This window comes from Arachis hypogaea, chromosome 5, assembly GCF_003086295.3.
Source record: "Arachis hypogaea cultivar Tifrunner chromosome 5, arahy.Tifrunner.gnm2.J5K5, whole genome shotgun sequence".
Lineage (NCBI taxonomy): Eukaryota > Viridiplantae > Streptophyta > Magnoliopsida > Fabales > Fabaceae > Arachis > Arachis hypogaea.
The window spans coordinates 20,018,531-20,040,163 of record NC_092040.1 but is presented as its reverse complement, the minus strand read 5'-3'; the positions used below and the strand labels follow the sequence as shown (position 1 = coordinate 20,040,163).

General features: G+C 40.3%; 1 non-coding gene across 1 annotated transcript; it reads right to left on the bottom strand.

The window, feature by feature from the left end:
* Positions 1-8,096: 8,096 nt before the first annotated feature.
* On the bottom strand, positions 8,097-8,199 carry LOC112804992 (small nucleolar RNA R71). Its single transcript, XR_003203608.1, has one exon. It is a non-coding gene; the product is annotated as a small nucleolar RNA R71 (small nucleolar RNA).
* Between the last annotated feature and the right edge of the window lie 13,434 nt (positions 8,200-21,633).

Here is a 21,633-nt window from a genome sequence, read left to right as displayed (position 1 = left end):
CAAGTTTGATTCCAATGTTGTTGTTAGGAATGGGAACTATAATGAGAACAGGCATCAAGGTTGGACGAATCAAAGATGGGAGGAGCCACAAGGATTTGATCAACCCTCATGGCGACAACCACCTCCAATGGACTATCAACAACCTTTCTGTGATGCATATCAAGGCAATGGCTATGGTGAACGCTCTTTTGATTATCAACAACCACTACCATGTGCCTATGAACCCCCTCCTCAACATGACTTGGACTACCATACTCACAAGCCCCTTTCCGCCATTCACCCCAATATGACCCTAATCCTTATCCATTACACCAAACACCATATGAACTATACCCAGAACCACCACCTCAATATTCACCATCTCCATATCCTTATCAAAAAGAACCACCTCCGTATTATGAATCTGTTTCCCAAAATAATGAACCCTCCTATCCACCCCAAACCTCCATGGAGAACACACTTACTTCTCTCACTAGTCTCACCTCTACACTCCAAAATCTTATATCCCGTATGGACCAACCCTCCACCTCTAATGTTCAACCCTCAAGCTCTAGTGCACTTCCATCTCAACCACAGAATGATCTCTCCATCCCATCACCACCATCCATGGAAGAGCACCCACATCCATCAATCCAAGAGCAACATGATCCCAATGATGCTATTGACATGGAACAAAAGAGAAGGGATCATCTTCGCGAATCCATACTTCATAAGGAGCTAGAGGAGGCACTAAAGGTGAAGGTAGAAGAGACCTTTGCAGATGAAGGAGTAGTTGAAGATAGTTATCATAGAAAAGAAGCCATCAAGGAGGAATACGATTTCATACTTAAACACCTGGATCAAACGATAAATCGATTACCTTTCCGACGTTCGGACATTCGAGGAACCCCCAATGCTTCATATGGAGAATCTACTGAAGAACGTGGCAAGAAGGAGAAGTTAGACACTCCGGTGGACAGTGAGCAGCACGATTTGGTATTAGAACAATTGGAAGAAGCTATGCCTGCCATTGAAGAGGAAGTCAAGTTATAGAGCCTCCTTCAAAGACGTTTGAAACTGATGTTGAGGAGGGTGCACAACCTCCAAGGCATCTCATGATTGAAGACTTTGAAAGGGATGGTCAAGAGATAGATTCGATCATTGATGAATTCTTATCTACATTTGTATTCTCTCCCATTGGACTTGACGTGGAGATGAAAGAAGAGGAAGCACAACCTCCCATGCCCTTGGTGAACAATGAAGAAGATATTGAATTGGAAGATATCAGGAGGTTGATAGTGAAGAAGATTTCAAAGAGGTGGAAGTTGTCAAAAAAGAGCACAAGGGAGTAGAGCTTGCAAGATCATTAGAAACACCTCTCCCGAAGCCATTACCGTCCAACACAACGTTCAAGTGGGTAAAATTCTTATCTTTGACATTTACTCTCCCCCTTGAATATGGGCTTCTAGAGACAGATGGTCAACTTAGAGCTTTTTATGGCATTAAGAGCAAGAAAAAGATGGTTAGTGGTTGGAGATGCTAAGCAAGGTTCAACATGGTTGTGTGCTCAAAGTTTAAACGCAAAGGTTGGTGTAGAGCTCAATTGAATGGGTCTAGGATATTGTTTGGCCACTTCAGTGAGAATTCTAAAGTTGAACCACCCGGATGGAATCATGATAATCAACTTGAAGATGGGTGTAGAAACAAGATTTGGGATCCAGGAATATATGAGGATCAACTTTGGGAGCTCAAAGCTTGTAGAGAACTTCATCAATGCTTGGTAAATTTACTTGGTATTGATAGAGCTTATTGGAAGTCCAGGCATTGGTGGAAGTTTCAAGACGAGTTCAAGCACAAGCCGCCATGACAATGAGCTCGCCAAATGTCCAACTTAAGGACTTTAACTAAAAGTGCTAGGTGTGAGACAACACACCATGGTATGATAATTCCTTTTTCAGTTTAAATTTTATTCTGTTTTTGAGTTTTGATTGAACGTGGAATTTTGCATAACATTCATTGCATTCTGCATAATGCATCAAAAAAATTCGCATGCGACGTGACAGTGTTGCCGATGCGTCCGGGTCATAGGTGTGTTGGAAAGAAAACAATATTGAACAGAGAGTCACGCGAAAGCGCGGCTGGAGGCGTGCCTTTGGCACAAATTGGTCCACGCGACCACGTCGCTGACGCATCCGCGTCATGTGAGGAAAAACGTCTCCCACGTGTCCGCATCACCCACGCGAATGCGTGCCTCAAAATCGACGTAAAAAGAGTGTATGGCCGAAAGTTGAGCTGGAATTGGGCTGGACTCATGCTAGTAGCACAAGCCCTACCACGCGAACGCGTGCCCCACGCATCCATGCCATTCTTTAAAACAAGGCCAACCACGCGCACGTCCACCACGCGATCGCGTCACCCAAAGTTTGGGCAAAATAAGTTTTTCACCAGAGAGTTGCGCAGCCGCGAGGCTGCACTCGCGCTAAAGGCACGAATCACTTCACGCGAACGCGTGACCCACACGTTCGCGTAACTTCATTGAAGCGCTATCCACGCGACCGCGTGCCCCACGCGCTCGCGTCACCTGCGCCGCACAGCTTATCCAAAACAGCCAAATATCTTATCTTTTCTTCCCCAAATCTAAATCTTTTCTTTCCTTTCTTATTTCTTTCTTCCTTCCTTTCTTTTTTTTCTTTCTTTTTCTTTTCATTGATGTTAGAAATTTATTTGGGGCATTATTTTTCATATTTTGCTCGTGAATTATTAAGGAATTATTTTGACAATTATATATTACTTTTTATAGGGTTGCTTGCATGTTCAATTTAACACTTTCAATAACTTATTTACCATGCATGCTATGTGTTTGTGAAAAAGCCCATATGGCAATGTCCATTATTTTAAATTATTCTACTACTCTACTGCCTATTTTTTTCAAAAAACCCCTTTTTATATTTTATTAATTAAAATATAATTGTCAATACAAACAGATTGTTAGTTTGAAAGAGATAATCTAACTTGGACATTTAGTGCTTGATCTATGCTACTCATGCCTTTGCTAGCATGCCAATAAACATCTTGCATTTAATGGTCATTACATGCACTTGCTATATTTCCATTGATGGACTTTTCACATGTAGTCTAGACCATGTGTTAACGACATCCTTCTTTACCGTGCATTGATTATCACCTATATCATCTCCTCCCTTGCTCTAACCCTTCAATTTAAAAAGTTACATTTTTTCCTTTTTAAGATGGCCACCAAGAAAGGAAAAGAGAAACTTACTACCAAACCATCAGCAAGGAAATGAACAAAAAGAGCACTAGCTGAGGAACCACAACCCCAATCCACCTACACATCTTAGCATGCACCGAGGACGGTGCAATCTTTAAGTGTGGGGAGGTCGATACCGATCTCCATGGGTTAGCTATTTTCTTCTTTTCAACACCATTATTTCATTTTCTTTGTTAGTTCATTGTTGCATTTGCATGTTGCATTGCATGTTTATTTGATTTTATGCATTTAGTTACTACTTGGTTGAAGTAATATTTTCTTTTTCAAGAAATTTTTATAATATTTTACTAATTTAAATTGAAAAATTTTTGTTAAATTTGTTTGAAGTTGTATTTGTAACATAGTTTAAAAAGCTAAGAACACACAACCCGTAAGATTTTGAGCTTATTTACATGGTTACACTATTTAAACCATGAATTTTATTCTTGTGTGTTCTCTTCTCTATAACTGCAATCTAGATTTTGTTCCAGTCTATATGTCCATTGTTTAGTGTATTTACATGCTTGCATATGATTGAGGCCATCATTTGTTTAGCTCACTTATCCCAAATAAGCCTACCCTTTAAATTACTTTTGTTAGCCACTTCGAGCTTTTTAATCCCTATTTGTTTAATATTTTACCACATCACTAGCCTTAAGCAAAAAAATAAATTAAATATCCCAATTGAATCTTTGGTTAGCTTAAGATAGAGGTTATGCATCAACTAAGTGTGGAGAAACTGTGGGAACATGGGTTAATAAGGGAATGTATCATGTTTCTAATTTTGAATATTGGGAAATTTAGGTACCTACTCATGTAAAATAGAAAATAAAAAATTCTATATGCATTGATATGTTATTTTAGTTTTTATGTCTCTATAAATAAAAGAGAGAGAAAAAAAAGAAAAAAATATATATAATATAAATAAATAAATAAGGGGACAAAATTACCCCAATGTTAAGTTAATAAGAGATCAATGCATATGTGACACAAATTAAAAGAAAAGTTGATACATGAGTATGTGATTGATGAGCGGATAATTTATACGCTTTTTGGCATTGTTTTTAGTATGTTTTTAGTATGTTTTAGTTAGTTTTTATTATATTTTTATTAGTTTTTAGTTAAAATTCACTTTTCTAGACTTTACTATGAGTTTGTGTGTTTTTCTGTGATTTCAGATATTTTCTGGCTGAAATTGAGGGACCTGAGCAAAAATCTGATTCAGAGGCTGAAAAGGACTGCAGATGCTGTTGGATTCTGACCTCCCTGCACAAGAAGTATATTTTCTGAAGCTACAGAAACCCAATTGGGGCGCTCTCAACTGCGTTAGAAAGTAGACATCCTGGGCTTTCCAGCAATATATAATAGTCCATACTTTTCCCGAGATTTGATGGCCCAAACGGGCGTTCCAAGTCAGCTCAAGAATTCTGGCGTAAAACGCCGGAACTGGCACAAGAATGGGAGTTAAACGCCCAAAGTGGCACAAAAGCTGGCGTTTAACTCCAAGAAGAGTCTCTACACGAAAAAGCTTCAATGCTCAGCCCAAGCACACACCAAGTGGGCCCGGAAGTGGATTTTTACGTCATTTATTCATATTTGTAAACCATAAGCTACTAGTTCTCTATAAATGGGACCTTTTGCTATTGTATTATCATCTTTGGATGTCTAGTTCTTAGATCATCTTGGTAGCTATCTTTGAGTAGTCTTATGCTATCTTAGATCATGGGGGCTGGCCTCTCGGCCATGCCTAGACCTTGTTCTTATGTATTTTCAACGGTGGAGTTTCTACACACCATAGATTAAGGTGTGGAGCTCTGCTGTACCTCGAGTATAAATGCAATTACTATTGTTCTTCTATTCAATTCAGCTTATTCTTGTTCTAAGATATCACTTGTTCCTCAACTTGATGAATGTGATGATCCGTGACACTCATCATCATTCTCACCTATGAACGTGTGCCTAACAACCACCTCTGCTCTACCTTAGATTGAGTGGATATCTCTTGGGTTCCTTAATCAGAATCTTCGTGGTATAAGCTAGAATTGATGGCGGCATTCAAGAGAATCCGGAAGGTCTAAACCTTGTCTGTGGTATTCTGAGTAGGATTCAAGGATTGAATGACTGTGACGAGCTTCAAACTCGCGATTGTGGGGCGTTAGTGACAGACACAAAAGAATCACTGGATTCTATTCCGACATGATCGAGAACCGACAGCTGAATAGCCGTGCTGTGACAGAGCGCATTGAACATTTTCACTGAGAGGACGGGACTGTAGCCATTGACAACGGTGATGCCCAACATACAGCTTGCCATGGAAAGGAGTAAGAAGGATTGGATGAAGACAGTAGGAAAGCAGAGAGACGGAAGGGACAAAGCATCTCCATACGCTTATCTAAAATTCTCACCAATGAATTACATAAGTATCTCTATCTTTATGTTATGCTTTATTCATAAATCATTCATAACCATTTGAATCTGCCTGACTGAGATTTACAAGATGAACATAGCTTGCTTCATACCAACAATCTCCGTGGGATCGACCCTTACTCGCGTAAGGTTTATTACTTGGACGATCCAGTGCACTTGCTGGTTAGTTGTGCGAAGTTGTGATAAAAAGTTGAGATTGCAATTGAGCGTACCATGTTGATGGCGCCATTGATGATCACAATTCCGTGCACCAAGTTTTTGGCACCGTTGCCGGGGAATTAAATGTCCTCACTACAGTTTCGCATTTGTTCCCTGCAATAACAGTGCCAAGTTTTGATCTGGCAATAACACCAAGTTTTTGGCGCCGTTGCCGGGGATTGTTTGAGTTTGGACAACTGACGGTTCATCTTGTTGCTTAGATTAGGTATTTTTCAGAATTTTTAAGAATGAATTCTAGTGTTTCAAGGTGATGTTCTTATCATCACCAAAGTTGATTGATCTTCATCAATTTAGCTCTTGAATGTAATGTCCTGCTGAAGCTTGGCTAGCCATGTCTAATTTCTTTAGACTGAAGCTTTAGACTAACATTGCATGATTCTTGGAATTCTTATTAAAAATTTTGAATCTCTTTATTTTCTTCTCCATATAATTTTCGAAAAATCCAAAAAAATTACAAAATCATAAAAACCAAAAATATTTCTTGTTTGAGTCTAGTGTCTCATTTTAAGTTTGGTGTCAATTGCATGTTTCTGTTCTTCTTGTATTTATCATGTGTCTTCATTGATCTTCAAGTTGTTCTTGATGATTTACTTGCTCTGATCTTTAAATTCTCTTGTTTTGTGTGTTTTGTTGTTTCTCATATGCATTCTCAATTTGTTAGTGTGAGTAGTATACAAACTTCTAAGTTTGGTGTCTTGCATGCATTGTTTATTTGATTTTAGTTGCATTTTGATTTTTCCTCATCATTAAAAATCCAAAAAATTTTTAATTTGTGTCTTTTCAAGTCAATAATACAGAGAATTGAAGATTCAGAACATACAGTAGAGGAATTACACAGAAAAAGCTGGGCGTTCAAAACGCCCAGTGAAGAAGGAAAATGGCGTTTAAACGCCAGCCAGGGCACCTGGCTGGGCGTTTAATGCCCAAAAGGGTAGCGTTTTGGGTGTTAAACGCCAGAATGTATACCATTCTGGGCGTTTAACGCCAGGATGGCACAAGAGGGAAGATTTTGTTTTCAATTCAAATTTTTTTTTCAAGTTTTCATAATTTTTCAAAATCAAATCTTTTTCAAATCATATCTTTTCAATCATATATTTTCAAAATCAATTTCTTTTCATTTTCAAAAATACTTGCTAACAATTAATGATTTGATTCAATATTTCAAGTATGTTGCCTTTTCTGTTGAGAAAAGTTTAATGTTTGAATCATATCTTTTCTTGTTAGCCAAGTCATTGATTTTAAAAATCAAATCTTTTTAAATTGTTTTTCAATCATATCTTCTCAATCACATTTTTTTAAAACTATATATTTTCAATCATATCTTTTTAATCACATCTTGTTCAAAACAAGTTTTCAATCATATCTTTTTGATTTCTAATTTCAAAATCTTTTTCAAAAATCACTTTATTTCTTTCCCAATCATATTTTTTGAAAATCATTCTTCAATTTTTCAAAATGTTTTTAAAATCTTTTTAAAAATTTCTTCCCCTCTTCTCACATCCTTCTATTTATGGACTAAAATGCACAATTCAAACTCCATCTCTCTTGATAAGTTCGAATTCTTCTACCTCTTCCTTCTATTTTTCTTTTCCTCTGACACCTCAAGGAATCTCTATACTGTGACATAGAGGATTCAATATTTTCTTGTTCTCTTCTCTTTTATATGAGCAGGAGCAAAGACAAAGGCATTCTTGTTGAGGCTGACCCTGAACCTGAAAGGACTTTGAAGCGAAAGCTAAGAGAAGCTAAAGCACAACCTTCTGTAGAGGACCTAGCAGAATTCTTCAAAGAAGAAGACATGGCAGCCGAAAACAACAACAATGCCAACAATGCAAGGAAGGTGTTGGGTGACTTTACTGCACCTACTCCTGACTTTTATGGGAGAAGCATCTCTATCCCTGCCATTGGAGCAAACAACTTTGAGCTTAAGCCTCAATTAGTTTCTCTAATGCAACAGAATTGCAAGTTCCATGGACTTCCATTGAAAGATCCTCATCAGTTTTTAGCTGAATTCTTGCAAATCTGTGACACTGTTAAGACCAATGGGGTTGACCCTGAGGTCTACAAACTTATGCTATTCCCTTTTGCTGTAAGAGACAGAGATAGAATATGGTTGGACTCACAACCTAAAGAAAGCCTGAACTCTTGGGAAAAGCTAGTCAATACCTTCTTGGCAAAGTTCTTTCCACCTCAAAAATTGAGTAAGCTTAGAGTGGAAGTCCAAACCTTCAGACAGAAGGAAGGTGAATCCATCTATGAAGCTTGGGAAAGATACAAACAATTGATCAGAAAGTGCCTTCTGACATGCTTTCTGAGTGGAGCATCATAGGTATCTTCTATGATGGTCTGTCTGAACTGTCCAAGATGTCATTGGATAGCTCTGCTGGAGGATCTCTTCATCTGAAGATGCCTGCAGAAGCTCAAGAACTTATTGAAATGGTTGCAAATAACCAATTTATGTACACTTCTGAAAGGAATCCTGTGAACAATGAGACGAATCAGAAGAAAGGAGTTCTTGAGATTGATACTCTGAATGCCATATTGGCTCAGAACAAAATATTGACTCAGCAAGTCAATATGATTTCTCAAAGTCAGTCTGGAATACAAGCTGCACCAGGCAGTACTAAGGATGCTTCATCTGAAGAAGAAGCTTTTGATCCTGAGAACCCTTCAATGGAAGAAGTGAATTACATGGGAGAACCCTATGGAAACACCTATAATCCTTCATGGAGAAATCATCCAAATCTCTCATGGAAGGATCAATAGAGACCTCAACAAGGTTTCAACAACAATAATGGTGGAAGAAACAGGTTTAGCAATGGCAAGCCTTTTCTAACATCTTCTCAGCAATAGATAGAGGATTCTAAGCAGAGCCACTCTGACTTAGCAACCATGGTCTCTGATCTAATCAAAACCACTCAAAGTTTCATGGCTAAAACAAGGTCCTCCATTAGAAACTTGGAGGAACAAGTGGGTCAGCTGAGTAAGAAAGTTACTGAACTCCCTCCTAGTACTCTTCCAAGCAATACAGAAGAGAATCCAAAAGGAGAGTGTAAGGCCATCAACATGGCCGAACTTGGAGAGGAGAAAGAGGCAGTGAGCGCCACTGAAGAAGGCCTCAATGGACGTCCACTGGCCTCCAATGAGTTCCCTAATGAGGAACCATGGGAATCTGAGGCTCACACTGAGACCATAGAGATTCCATTGGATTTACTTCTGCCATCCATGAGCTCTGATGAGAATTTTTCCTCTGAAAAGGATGAAGATGTCACTGAAGAGCAAGTTGCCAAGTACCTTAGAGCAATCATGAAGCTAAATGACAAGTTATTTGGTAATGAGACTTGGGAGGATGAACTCCCTTTGCTCACCAAAGAACTGTATGACTTGTCTAGGCAGAGATTACCTGAAAAGAGACAGGACCCTGGGAAGTTCTCAATACCTTGTACAGTAGGCACCATGACCTTCAAGAAGGCTCTGCGTGACCTAGGGTCAAGCATAAACCTCATGCCTCTCTCTGTAATGGAGAAGCTAGGGATCTTTGAGGTGCAAGCTGCAAGAATCTCACTAGAGATGGCAGACAATTCAAGAAAACAAGCTTATGGACTTGTAGAGGATGTTCTAGTAAAAGTTGAAGATCATTACATCCCTGCTGATTTCATAATCTTAGAGACTGGGAAGTGCATGGATGAATCCATCATCCTTGGCAGACCCTTCCTAGCCACAGCAAAGGCTGTGATTGATATTGACAGAGGAGAATTGATCACTTAAGTGAATGAAGAATCCTTTGTGTTTAAGGCTCAAGGATATCCCTTTGTAACCATGGAGAGGAAGCATGAAGAGCTTCTCTCAAAATAGAGTCAAACAGAGCCCCCACAGTCAAACTCTAAGTTTGGTGTTGGGAGGCCACAACCAACTTCTAAGTTTGGTGTTGAACCCCCACATTCAAACTCTAAGTTTGGTGTTGGGAGGTTCTAACATTGCTCTGGGTATCTATGAGGCTCCATGAGAGCCCACTGTCAAGCTAATGACATTAAAGAAGGGCTTGTTGGGAGGCAACTCAATGCTATATTTATCTAATTTCCTTTGTTATTTTATGTTTTCTGTAGGTTGATGATCATGGGAAGTCACAAAATCAATTGAAAAAGCAAAAACAGCATGAAAAATAGAAAGAAAAATAGCACACCCTAGAGGAAAAACTTGCTGGCGTTTAAACGCTAGTAAGGGCAGCAAATGGGCGTTTAACGCCCAGTCTAGCACCATTCTGGGCGTTTAACGCTAGAAAGGGGCACCAGACTGGCGTTAAACGCCAGGAAAGGGCAAGAAGCTGGCGTTAAACGCCAGAAATGGGCACCAGCTGATGCAAGGGCATCTTGGCCAGTTTCACTGACCTTTTCTTTACTGTTTTTAGGGTAGTTTCATGCATTTCCTTAGAAAATGAGCTAGTTTTGGATAGATATTCACTTACACCTTGATTCAAGCATACATTGTGCATTTTACATGATTTTATGAGGATTTTGCATAAATTTAGTGACAAATTGTATGTTGCATTACCCATGACTTGGACTAGAACTTTGATGCACTCTATTGCTTGATTTCAGGACCAAACGAAGCAAGGAGGAACCACTTAGCAGTCACGTTAATCTAATTAACGTGGCCACTAACGTGGAATGGGAGGTAACTTGCAAAGTTAATGAGAAAAGTGATTGCCAATAACGCTCTCGAAGCCATCATTGCCCACGTTAAGAGTCACGTTAACTAAGTTAACGTGAGCTCTAACGTGAAGAAAGGATTTTGAGCCAACGTTAGTGACACTTAACATTATCACTAACATTGGCCAATGATCATAAGTGGCCACGTTAGAGTCCACGTTAACTTGGTTAACGTGGCCTCTAACGTTAACAAGGGGAAGGAAGCCAACGCTAGTGACATTCAACATTGTCACTAACGTTGGCCTAAGGTGCAATGTACCACGTTAACTTGGTTAACGTGGGAGCTAACGTGAAAAGAAAGAATGGTCGACAACGTTAGTGACACCCAACATTGTCACTAACGTTGGAAGCAACCACAAAACCCCAAGGAGCCATGTTAACTTCTACGTTAACTTAGTTAACATGGAAGCTAACGGCAATGAGTGAAAGATAAGCCAACGTTAGTGACACTCAACATTGTCACTAACGTTGGAAATTGTTTGCAAAGCCACGTTAGAAGCCACGTTAACCTAGTTAACGTGGACTCTAACGTGAATAGGGGCATATTGGAACGTTAGTGACAATGTTGAGTGTCACTAACGTTCTCGAAGATTGGCATGCCTACGTTAAAAGAGCCACGTTAACTAAGTTAACGTGGACTCTAACGTGGGAAAGGGGGAGGCTCTCAACGTTATTGGGAAAGTTGAGCCCCAATAACGTGTGCAAAGAACAAAGAGGCAACGTTAGTGGCAACGTTTGTGCCACTAACATTGAGGTTAACGTGGCCTTTACTTGGGTAAGAAACGTTAGTGAAAACGTTGAATGACACTAACTTTTTCGAACCCATTTTCTCGCTCAATGTTAACACCTCTAACGTCTCGAGCTAAAGTCTCTGCCCACTTCACACTTTCTCTCTGCAAGTAAAACCAAGCCCAAGTGAAGAAGAGAACTGCTCCAAACTGAAGATCCAAAGGCCCAAGACTTGAAGAATCAACTAGAAGAATAGAAGAGTAGTATATATAGGAGTAGCTTTGAATTATTTAGAGAGTTTTTTCGGTGGAGAGTTGGAGAAGGGTCTGAAAGAAAAGCATTACTCTCTATATTTTTTACTTTCTATGCTCTTCTAGTTCAGAATGTATTCTCCATCTTTGTTTTCATTTTTTAGAGCTATGAACAACTAAACCCATTTCATTGGGTAGGGAGCTCTGTTGTAATTTGATGGATCAATACTAGTTTTCTTCATTCTTCTTCTATCTTTTCTCTTGATTTTACTTGAAAGCTTTCGATCTTCATCCCATTGGGTAGTTATCTTGGAAAAGAAACTATTTAAACTTGGATCCCTTCTGAACCTTGAAAGAGGAATGAAGAGATCAAGCTAGAAATGCTTTCTCATGCTGAACCAAATTGGGTTTGGATGGATATGTGACTATAATCCTCTCAAAACTTGATTTGGGAAATGCATGTGGTATAATCAGTGACCACACTTCATCTCTTCTCATGAGCAATTGACCAAGGAATTGGCTATTGATCAAGACTTGAGAGATTGAATTGCAAGAAATTGTAATTCAATCAATTAAGATTGCCAAGGAGATCAATGAATGCATTGATTGAGGAAGAGATGAAAATGAACTTGATCCGGAGAATTGCAACATCTCCTGTGCCCAATGAACTCCCCAATTCTGATATCACCCATTCTCTTTAATTTCTGCGTTTATTATCATGAGCAAACACCCCATTCCCATTTACAATTCTGTAATTTAATTTCAGTCATTTACTTCCAGTTCTTTAATTCTAGCATTTACTTTTCCGTCATTTACATTCCTGCCATTTTATTTTCTGCAACTCTCAACCCAAATTCTGAATTCGCTCAACTAGAACAATCTTCTAATCAAAGTTGCTTGATCAATCAATCCATGTGGGATTCGACCTCACTCTATTGTGAGTTTTTACTTGACGACAAAATTCGGTACACTTGCTGAAGGAAATTTGTTGAGAGACAATTTCCACCTGCATCAAGTTTATGGCGCCGTTGCCGGGGATCGATTGTGCATCAACAATTATTATATTGGAAGATCACTAGATTGAGCATTTTTGTTTTGTTGAATTAACTTTCTGTTTGAGTAATTTACTTTCTGTCTTAGTTAACTTCTTCCCTTTCCCCCTCTACTTTTTCGTTTCTTTATTATTTACAGTTCAGTTTACTAACCCACTAACTGTTTGATATATTGCTTCACTCACAACTAACAGTAATTTTGACAATAATACTATCTGCACATAGTTTTTCCTTGCTTGTACTTGTTGGTTGTATGACAGGGAGAAGAAGTGGGGCTTCAACTTCTTTCGATTCTGAACCAGAGAGGACCCTCCTTAGATTAAGGAGGGAAGTAAGAGGGAAACGTGCAATCGGTGCTGAAGAGGAGGAGGAACACTTTGAACTAAACATGGAAGGCAACATAGAAAACCAACGTGAAGAAGAGGCTAATAACCATGGGGGAGGAGGTAGAGCAAATCATGTTGGGGAGGATAGAAGAGTGTTAAGCTCTTATATCAATCCCAACCCAGGCAATTGTGGGAGCAGCATTCAGAAGCCCACCATACACGCCAACAATTTCGAGCTAAAACCTCAGCTCATCACTCTTGTGCAGAATAATTGCTCATTTGGAGGAGGTGCTCAAGAAGATCCGAATCAACACTTGACCACCTTTTTGAGGATTTGTGACACAGTGAAGTCCAATGGAGTCCACCAGGATGTCTATAGGCTGCTCTTGTTCCCTTTCTCACTCAGGGACAAGGCATTCAAATGGCTCGAATCCTTCCCAAAAGGATCAATAGGCTGAGAACTGAAGTACAGACGTTCAGACAGCAAGATGGGGAGACACTTTATGAAGCTTGGGAAAGGTTCAAAGACCTAACAAGAAGGTGTCCACCAAATATGTTTAATGAATGGGTGCAGTTGCATATCTTCTATGAAGGCTTGTCATATGAATCAAAGAAGGCAGTAGATCATTCCTCTGGAGGATCCTTGAACAAGAAGAAGACCATTGAAGAAGCCATAGATGTCATTGAAACTGTAGCTTAGAATGACTACTTCTATGCTTCCGAAAGAAGGAACACTAAGGGAGTACTGGAGCTAAACAATGTGGATGCTCTGCTGGCTCAGAACAAGCTCATTACCAAGCAGTTAGTTGACCTCACTAAGAAGATGGAGAGGAACCAAGTGGCAGCAATCACCACCTCATCAACAACCCAAGAAGAAGTTGAAGAAGAGGACCTTGAGCAAGCCAACTATATTGGGAATTCACCTAGACAGAACCATGATCCATACTCCAAGACATACAACTCTGGATGGAGGAACCACCCAAACTTTAGGTGGGGGAATCAGCAAGAGCAAAGCCAAGACCAGAGACGTTACAACTCCAACAACAATGTAGCTCATCAACAATTCACACAGAGGACATATCAACACCCCCACAACAACACCTCTCATCCTTTCACCTCTAATCACAATTTACCATCAATTGATGACAGACTCTCTAAGCTTGAAACCTTACTTGAAGGAATATGCCAAGAGATTCAAGAAGATAAGGTGTTCAAAGAAGAGGTGCGAGCCAACATTAAGAACCAAGGAGAGACCATCAAGAAGCTGGAATTCCAAGTGGGATGCTTAGCAGAGAAGATTCCCAAATATACTGATGGCTTCCCAAGTGACACGGAGAAAAACCCAAGAGGAGAAGCAAAGAAAATAAGATGGGAAGATTGCAAAATGGTCACTACAAGTGATCAAGAGGATGAAGACGAGAAAAGCAATCTCTCCCAACAGCCTGAAAATAACTCAACAGAGGAGGAGGATAGAGATCACCAAGAACCAGAAATCTCACAACAAGAGTTGCTGAAGCTCTACGCACCATTTCCCCAACTGCTCAATGGTGCTGTGGGGAAAAGAATATACTCAAGGTTCCTAGACTTGTTTGCATCAATGCATGTGAACATACCATTCATCAAGGCCATACAACAAATGCCTGCATTCATCAAGTACATGAAGGAACTTCTTCCCAGGAAAAGCTCACTCAAAGGAGGCCAAACTATAGTGCTAAACAAGGAATGTAGTGCCCTGATTCAACCTGAATTGCCTGCAAAAAGAAGAGACCCAGGGAGTTTTCACATCCCCTGTGCCATAGGGGAAACAATGTTCGATAAAGCACTCTGTGATTTAGGGGCAAGCATCAACTTACTGCCCCTATCCCTGGCGAAAAGGCTGCAGATCAATGAGATAATGCCCACAGATGTGGTCATCAGACTGGCTGATAAGACTCAAAAGCAAGCAATAGGAGTGGTGGAAAATGTGTTACTAAAGGTTGGGAAATACTTTCTCCCAACAGACTTTGTCATCTTGGACATGGAAGAAAGTCACACTCACCCAATCATATTGGGAAGACCCTTCCTAGCTACGGCCAGAGCACTCATAGATGTGGAGAAAGGAGAGCTAATATTGAGGATCCATGATGAACGGCTCAGCTTTAATGTCTTCAAACTCTCACAAGAAGTAGACCAAGAGCACAAGGAACCAAGTAAAGACCATGATGAGATGCTAAAGGAGGAAGCAAACACAGAAGCACACCCAACCTATCTGGAGACTCCTTTGGTTGATAAACAAGGGAAACAGCAACTACCACAGCTCAAGGAGAAGTTAGAAGAACCTAAACCTCTAGAGGCATGTGAAGACAACATCACAAATCCCTTAGAAAAAGAAGTCATCAAGAGCAAGGCAATATCAAAGGACACAAGGAAGAAGGTACCAAGGAAGTGGAGGAACAAAACGATCCCTACGGAAGACTTCTCCCCAGGAGATAGAGTGATCTCAGCTTACTTTCCAGATATCCCCCCTAATCTCCCTACTGTACCATCTCAGTTACCTAAAGTCTTCACAATCAATAGAATTCTCTCCCTGGAACATGTAGAGATCATTGATACAACCAATGGATACAAGTCCACAGCGAGAGGGGAGGACTTCAAGCATTACCAACCACCCTGATGAGGGAGAAACATCAAGCTAGTGACGCTAAAGAAGCGCTTCATGGGAGGCAACCCATGTTTTATATGCTTTTAGAAGATAGTAAATAAGTCAATATTTATGAATTCAAACCCAAACTTGACAAACTCTTGGTGGAATCCTTATTGTGCAGTATATAGTGAAGAACAAGTTTGGTGTTCAAAGCATGCCAAGAAAGCATGAATGCAATCAAGAGCATGCTAGTCTTGGAAGCTCTGAACAAAACTTTTCATCACAGTGTTCCAAACTAAGTTTGGTGTCACCCCATGGTGCCACCAATATGCATATAAGGACCCACGAATAGTTAGTTAGTTAGTTGGAATTCATGAATAAACAATTTAATCTTTTCTCATTTTTCTTTTTAATTCTAGCCGTAAAGTTCAATTGTCTTTGGTTTGATATTATTCTCACCTTTCTTATTTTGTCTTTATAGGGAAAAGAAAAGGAGCATTGATGGAGATTGATTGGACAATTAAATGGGGGAGGTTCAGCCACTTCATGAAGAGAACTACACACTTGTCTCAAGAAGGAACGCATGGGGAAACGTTGCCATGCAACATTAAAGAAAGGAGACCCTTTGAAGACCGAACCGTTCACTCTCATTAAGTGATGATCCTTGTCCTTCCTTCATAGACGACCCCAACCGTCCATCAAGCAACCATTCTTGCAATCCACACCTTCCATTCTCTCATGATCTCCCTATATAAAGGAACCTTAGTGCAGCCTCACTCCTCACATTCAAATCCCCACTCTCCACACTCTACACTTTTGGCGTACTAAAACCGTTCATCATAAATTGTCCTAGCCAACCCATTCTTCATCTATCCGTATCCTCAAATCACCTCAAAACAGCAACGCAAGTTCATGGCCTCTTCAAGTTCTAAAAGAAGGAAGGGAAAAGAACCCATGGAGCAACACCCGTATCATGAAAAGAGATTTAGAAGCTTGTACCATGCATTGCAATACGGGTGGATGGAAATCATTTACGAGCTAGGATTTCAAGTGAAGAAAACTGAGTGTCCAGAAATCACAGAGAAAGTGGAAAAGAGAAGATGGGAGCTCCTCACCGATCCTGTCACTAAGGTAAATGCAAACCTCATAAGAGAATTTTATGCAAATGTGGTCCGATATGATGAGAAAGATGAGTCATATACAAGCTTTGTGAGAGGAAAGATAGTGGATTTTGGTCCCATGAGTGTCATGAGGGCACTGAAGCTACGGTCCATACAGTTTGAAGAAGAGAGTTATCACTCAAGACTGGACAACCCCAATTATGACCAGATTTTGCGGGATATTTGTGTACCCGGAACTGACTGGGAAAGGGGTGCGGGAAAGAAATCAAAGTTCATCAAGAGAACAGATCTCACTCCTGAAGCCAAGGGGTGGTTTGAACTCGTGAGGAGGTCTATGCTCCCAGCTGCAAACAACTCGGAGGTGAATCTCAAGAGAGCCACAATGGTGCACTGCATACTCAAAGGAGGAGAAATCAAAGTTCATGAACTCATAGCTGAAGGCATTAGAAAGATGGCAGAAAAAAGTGACGCAAGAGGAACGTTAGGTTACCCCAGCACTTTTACCGATTGTGCAAGAGAGTTGGGGTGGTGTTTGAGGATGAGGACCCAGTGTGGATAAAAGAAGGCATTCCAATAACTGTCCGAATGATGAATGCTGCCACATCCCCCCTACCTCAACGGAAGCAAAGGAAGAGGCCAGCCCCTCAAATAGTGTAAGGACAAGTCTTAGAGGGGCAAGCACCAGCCACCTTGGATATGCATCAACTGCAGGAAGCAATTGATAGCTTATCTCAACAATATTTGGAGAGCTAACGAGCACAGAAAGAGCTTCAATTACAGATGAAGAGGCAGAGGAGGAAGGAACCAATGGAGAACACTCCTTATGATGAAAAGAGGTTCAAAACTGCCTTCCATGAACGAGAATTTGAGCGGATAAAACTCAAAAAGATACTGCCCAAGTTAACCTTCCAAATCAATGAAAACGAATACCCACAGATTCCGAAGAAGATAGAAGAAAGAGGGTGGGAATTGCTCACTAATCCAGAAGGGAAGATCAATGCAAACCTCATCAAGGAATTTTACACAAATGTGGTAAGAGAAGACAAAACCAGGGACCCAACCTTCAAAAGCTATGTAAGAGGAAAGGAGGTGGACTTCAGCCCAAGTGCTATAATGAGAACTCTTCACCTGAAAGCACCACATTTTGATGAGCCCAGTTATCATACAAGGATAAATAAAAGCCAAGACAATGACGAGCTCACTGAGATCGTGGGTGACATTTGTGTTATAGCAGCTGACTGGGAGAGGTATAAAGATGGGAAACCCAGGTTCATCAAGAGGGGAGACCTTAGCCCAGAAGCCAAGGGCTGGTTTGAACTCGTAAGGAGGTCTATTCTCCCAGCTGCAAATAATTCAGAGGTGAATATTAATCGGGCAACTATGGTACATTGCCTAGTACAAGGTGGAGAAATCAACGTGCATGAACTTATAGCTGAAGGAATTCAAGAGTCAGCCGAGAAGCTTGAATCAGGTGCCAGACTTTGGTACCCCAGCACCATTTTCAGACTGTGCAAAAAGGCCAAGGTGGTCTTTGATGATAGCAAACCGGACTGGGTGAACCCTGGGAAATTAATGACAGTCGAGCGTATGGTCTACACTACACCTGCACAGCAACAAAGAAGGCCACAAATAGGGAAACTAAAAGCAAAAGAAGGAGCTCATCAAGAGGAGTCTCATCAGGAAGAATATTAACAAGAAGAGCATCCTTACTCAGCAGACTTGAATATGACTCACCTTCTAAGAGCTATTGAAGATATGGGAGTGATACATATGAAAGGGCAAGAGCAAATACTAAGCTGGATGAGCCAACAAGAGGTGTGGCAGAAACAACAAATGGAGAAGCAACAGGAACAATACTCCCAGCTCACTCAAACCATCACCCAAGTTACTGAGAGGCAAGTACGTCAAGATAAGCAATTGCAAGAACTCAATCAGCGGCAAATAGCTCAGATGAGAACATTCAATGAGTTCACTGTACTTAATGAAGGACGTCAATTACATAGGGAGGAGTTCAACATAAACACTCAAGCAAGGTTGAACTACATGTCCAGTAATATGCATCATCTACACTATGCCATCCCTACATATGATGAGGTCCAAAAAGATTTTGTAGAACAAGAAGAGAGGAAGGTGAAACAGCAAAAGGAAACACTCAAGAAGAAGATGGAAGATGGTGGTTTCTGGAAGAAACTGTTTAGAAAAGGCAAAGGGAGTGGGAGTACAAGCACTCAAGAGGGACACAAGGAAAATAAGCAAGGAGGAGAGCATGGACAACCACAAGAATAAAAGGTGGTGGAGTTCCTTCTTTACTCCATCTTTTTCTATGCTTTAAATAAGGAAGATCTTGGATGAAATAGGACACGCTTCCATATTAGTTTGAACCTTTTCAATTCTGCATTCTAAGTTTTATTGCTTAGGTTTATGAATTCTGGTTTAAGTGTCACTGCATCATATCTTTACTTATTGTATGCTTGTCTTTAAAATCAAATGAAGAAGAGAATGTTTATGTTTCAAAAGACCAAAGTGGAGTTCATAATATGGAGTAATTTTCTAAATCTTTGGTGTGATCATAAGTTAGCTAAGTTGGTTCAACCATGAGGTGGGAAGACAACTATCTGTCCTGAATACTTTGCTTTGAATACACCCATGAGACTAAGTAAATAGCAAGATCCTAATAAGAGAAAGGGAAAGAACACTTAAAGTGAAAAACAAAAGAAAAAGAGTAAGCAATAAGGCTAGGCACCAATGGTTGTAATCTTGAGGCATGTGTCTATGGTGTTTCTGTGTGAGGGATCTACTTGGATGAATAAGCTCTTAGGGGTGCCTTATCACTTGGTAACTTGGGTTAACTAACTCGGGATTATCAGCTGAAAGTCCACTATCAAGAGTAACCCTCACTACAGAGCATTTAGTAACCCAAAGAGGTGCTGGACACCAAGGTCTCAAGAAAAGAAAATAAATAAACCATATGCATGTGGTGTGTATGTATGGGGGAGAGACTTGAGGAAGTAAGTCCGTAGGGGTGTTTCAACACCTAGCACCTTAAACCAACTGGTTCGGGAGTGTTGGCTGAAAGCTTATTTTAAAGAGTTGCCCCCTTACAGAGCACCTAGCCTAAAGAACACAAATAAGCCCTGAAATGACAATAAAAGGATCAATAAAAGTCTCATGGTATGTAAGCAAAACCAGTGTTTTAGAACATGATAAAGGTCTGAAAGCCAGTAATGGAATGAACCTAAGTTGCTATGCATGAAACCACCATAAAATCAGTAACATGACCTCCACAAGAATGACTCATTTCTCTTGGCATTCCATTCATCATTCTCTTGTTCCAGTACTTGCTTAGGGACAAGCAAGCTTTAAGTTTGGTGTTGTGATGCAAGGGCATCTTGGCCAGTTTCACTGACCTTTTCTTTACTATTTTTAGGGTAGTTTCATGCATTTTCTTAGGAAATGAGCTAGTTTTGGGTAGATATTCACTTACACCTTGATTCAAGCATACATTGTGCATTTTACATGATTTCATGAGGATTTTACATAAATTTAGTGACAAATTGTATGTTGCATTACCCATGACTTGGACTAGAACTTTGATGCACTCTATTGCTTGATTTCAGGACCAAACGAAGCAAGGAGGAACCACTTAGCAGTCACGTTAATCTAATTAACGTGGCCACTAACGTGGAATGGGAGGTAACTTGCAAAGTTAATGAGAAAAGTGATTGCTAATAACGCTCTCGAAGCCATCATTGCCCACGTTAAGAGTCACGTTAACTAAGTTAACGTGAGCTCTAACGTGAAGAAAGGATTTTGAGCCAACGTTAGTGACACTTAACATTATCACTAACGTTGGCCAATGATCATAAGTGGCCACGTTAGAGTCCACGTTAACTTGGTTAACGTGGCCTCTAACGTTAACAAGGGGAAGGAAGCCAACGCTAGTGACATTCAACATTGTCACTAACGTTGGCCTAAGGTGCAATGTACCACGTTAACTTCCACGTTAACTTGGTTAACGTGGGAGCTAACGTGAAAAGCAAGAATGGTCGACAACGTTAGTGACACCCAACATTGTCACTAACGTTGAAAGCAACCACAAAACCCCAAGGAGCCACGTTAACTTCTACGTTAACTTAGTTAACGTGGAAGCTAATGGCAATGAGTGAAAGATGAGCCAACGTTAGTGACACTCAACGTTGTCACTAACGTTGGAAATGGTTTGCAAAGCTACATTAGAAGCCACGTTAACCTAGTTAACGTGGACTCTAACGTGAATAGGGGCATATTGGAACATTAGTGACAATGTTGAGTGTCACTAACGTTCTCAAAGATTGGCATGCCTACGTTAAAAGAGCCACGTTAACTAAGTTAACATGGACTCTAACGTGGGAAAGGGGGAGGCTCTCAACGTTATTGGAAAAGTTGAGCCCCAATAACGTGTGCGAAGGACAAAGAGGCAACGTTAGTGGCAACGTTTGTGCCACTAACGTTGAGGTTAACGTGGCCTTTACTTGGGTAAGAAGCGTTAGTGAAAAAGTTGAATGACACTAACGTTTTCGAACCCATTTTCTCGCTGAATGTTAACACCTCTAACGTCTCGAGCTAAAGTCTCTGCCCACTTCACACTTTCTCTCTGCAAGTAAAACCAAGCCCAAGTGAAGAAGAGAACTGCTCCAAACTGAAGATCCAAAGGCCCAAGACTTGAAGAATCAACTAGAAGAATAGAAGAGTAGTATATATAGGAGTAGCTTTGAATTATTTAGAGAGTTTTTTTGGTGGAGAGTTGGAGAAGGGTCTGAAAGAAAAGCATTACTCTCTATATTTTTTACTTTCTCTGCTCTTCTAGTTCAGAATGTATTCTCCATCTTTGTTTTCATTTTTTAGAGCTATGAACAACTAAACCCATTTCATTGGGTAGGGAGCTCTGTT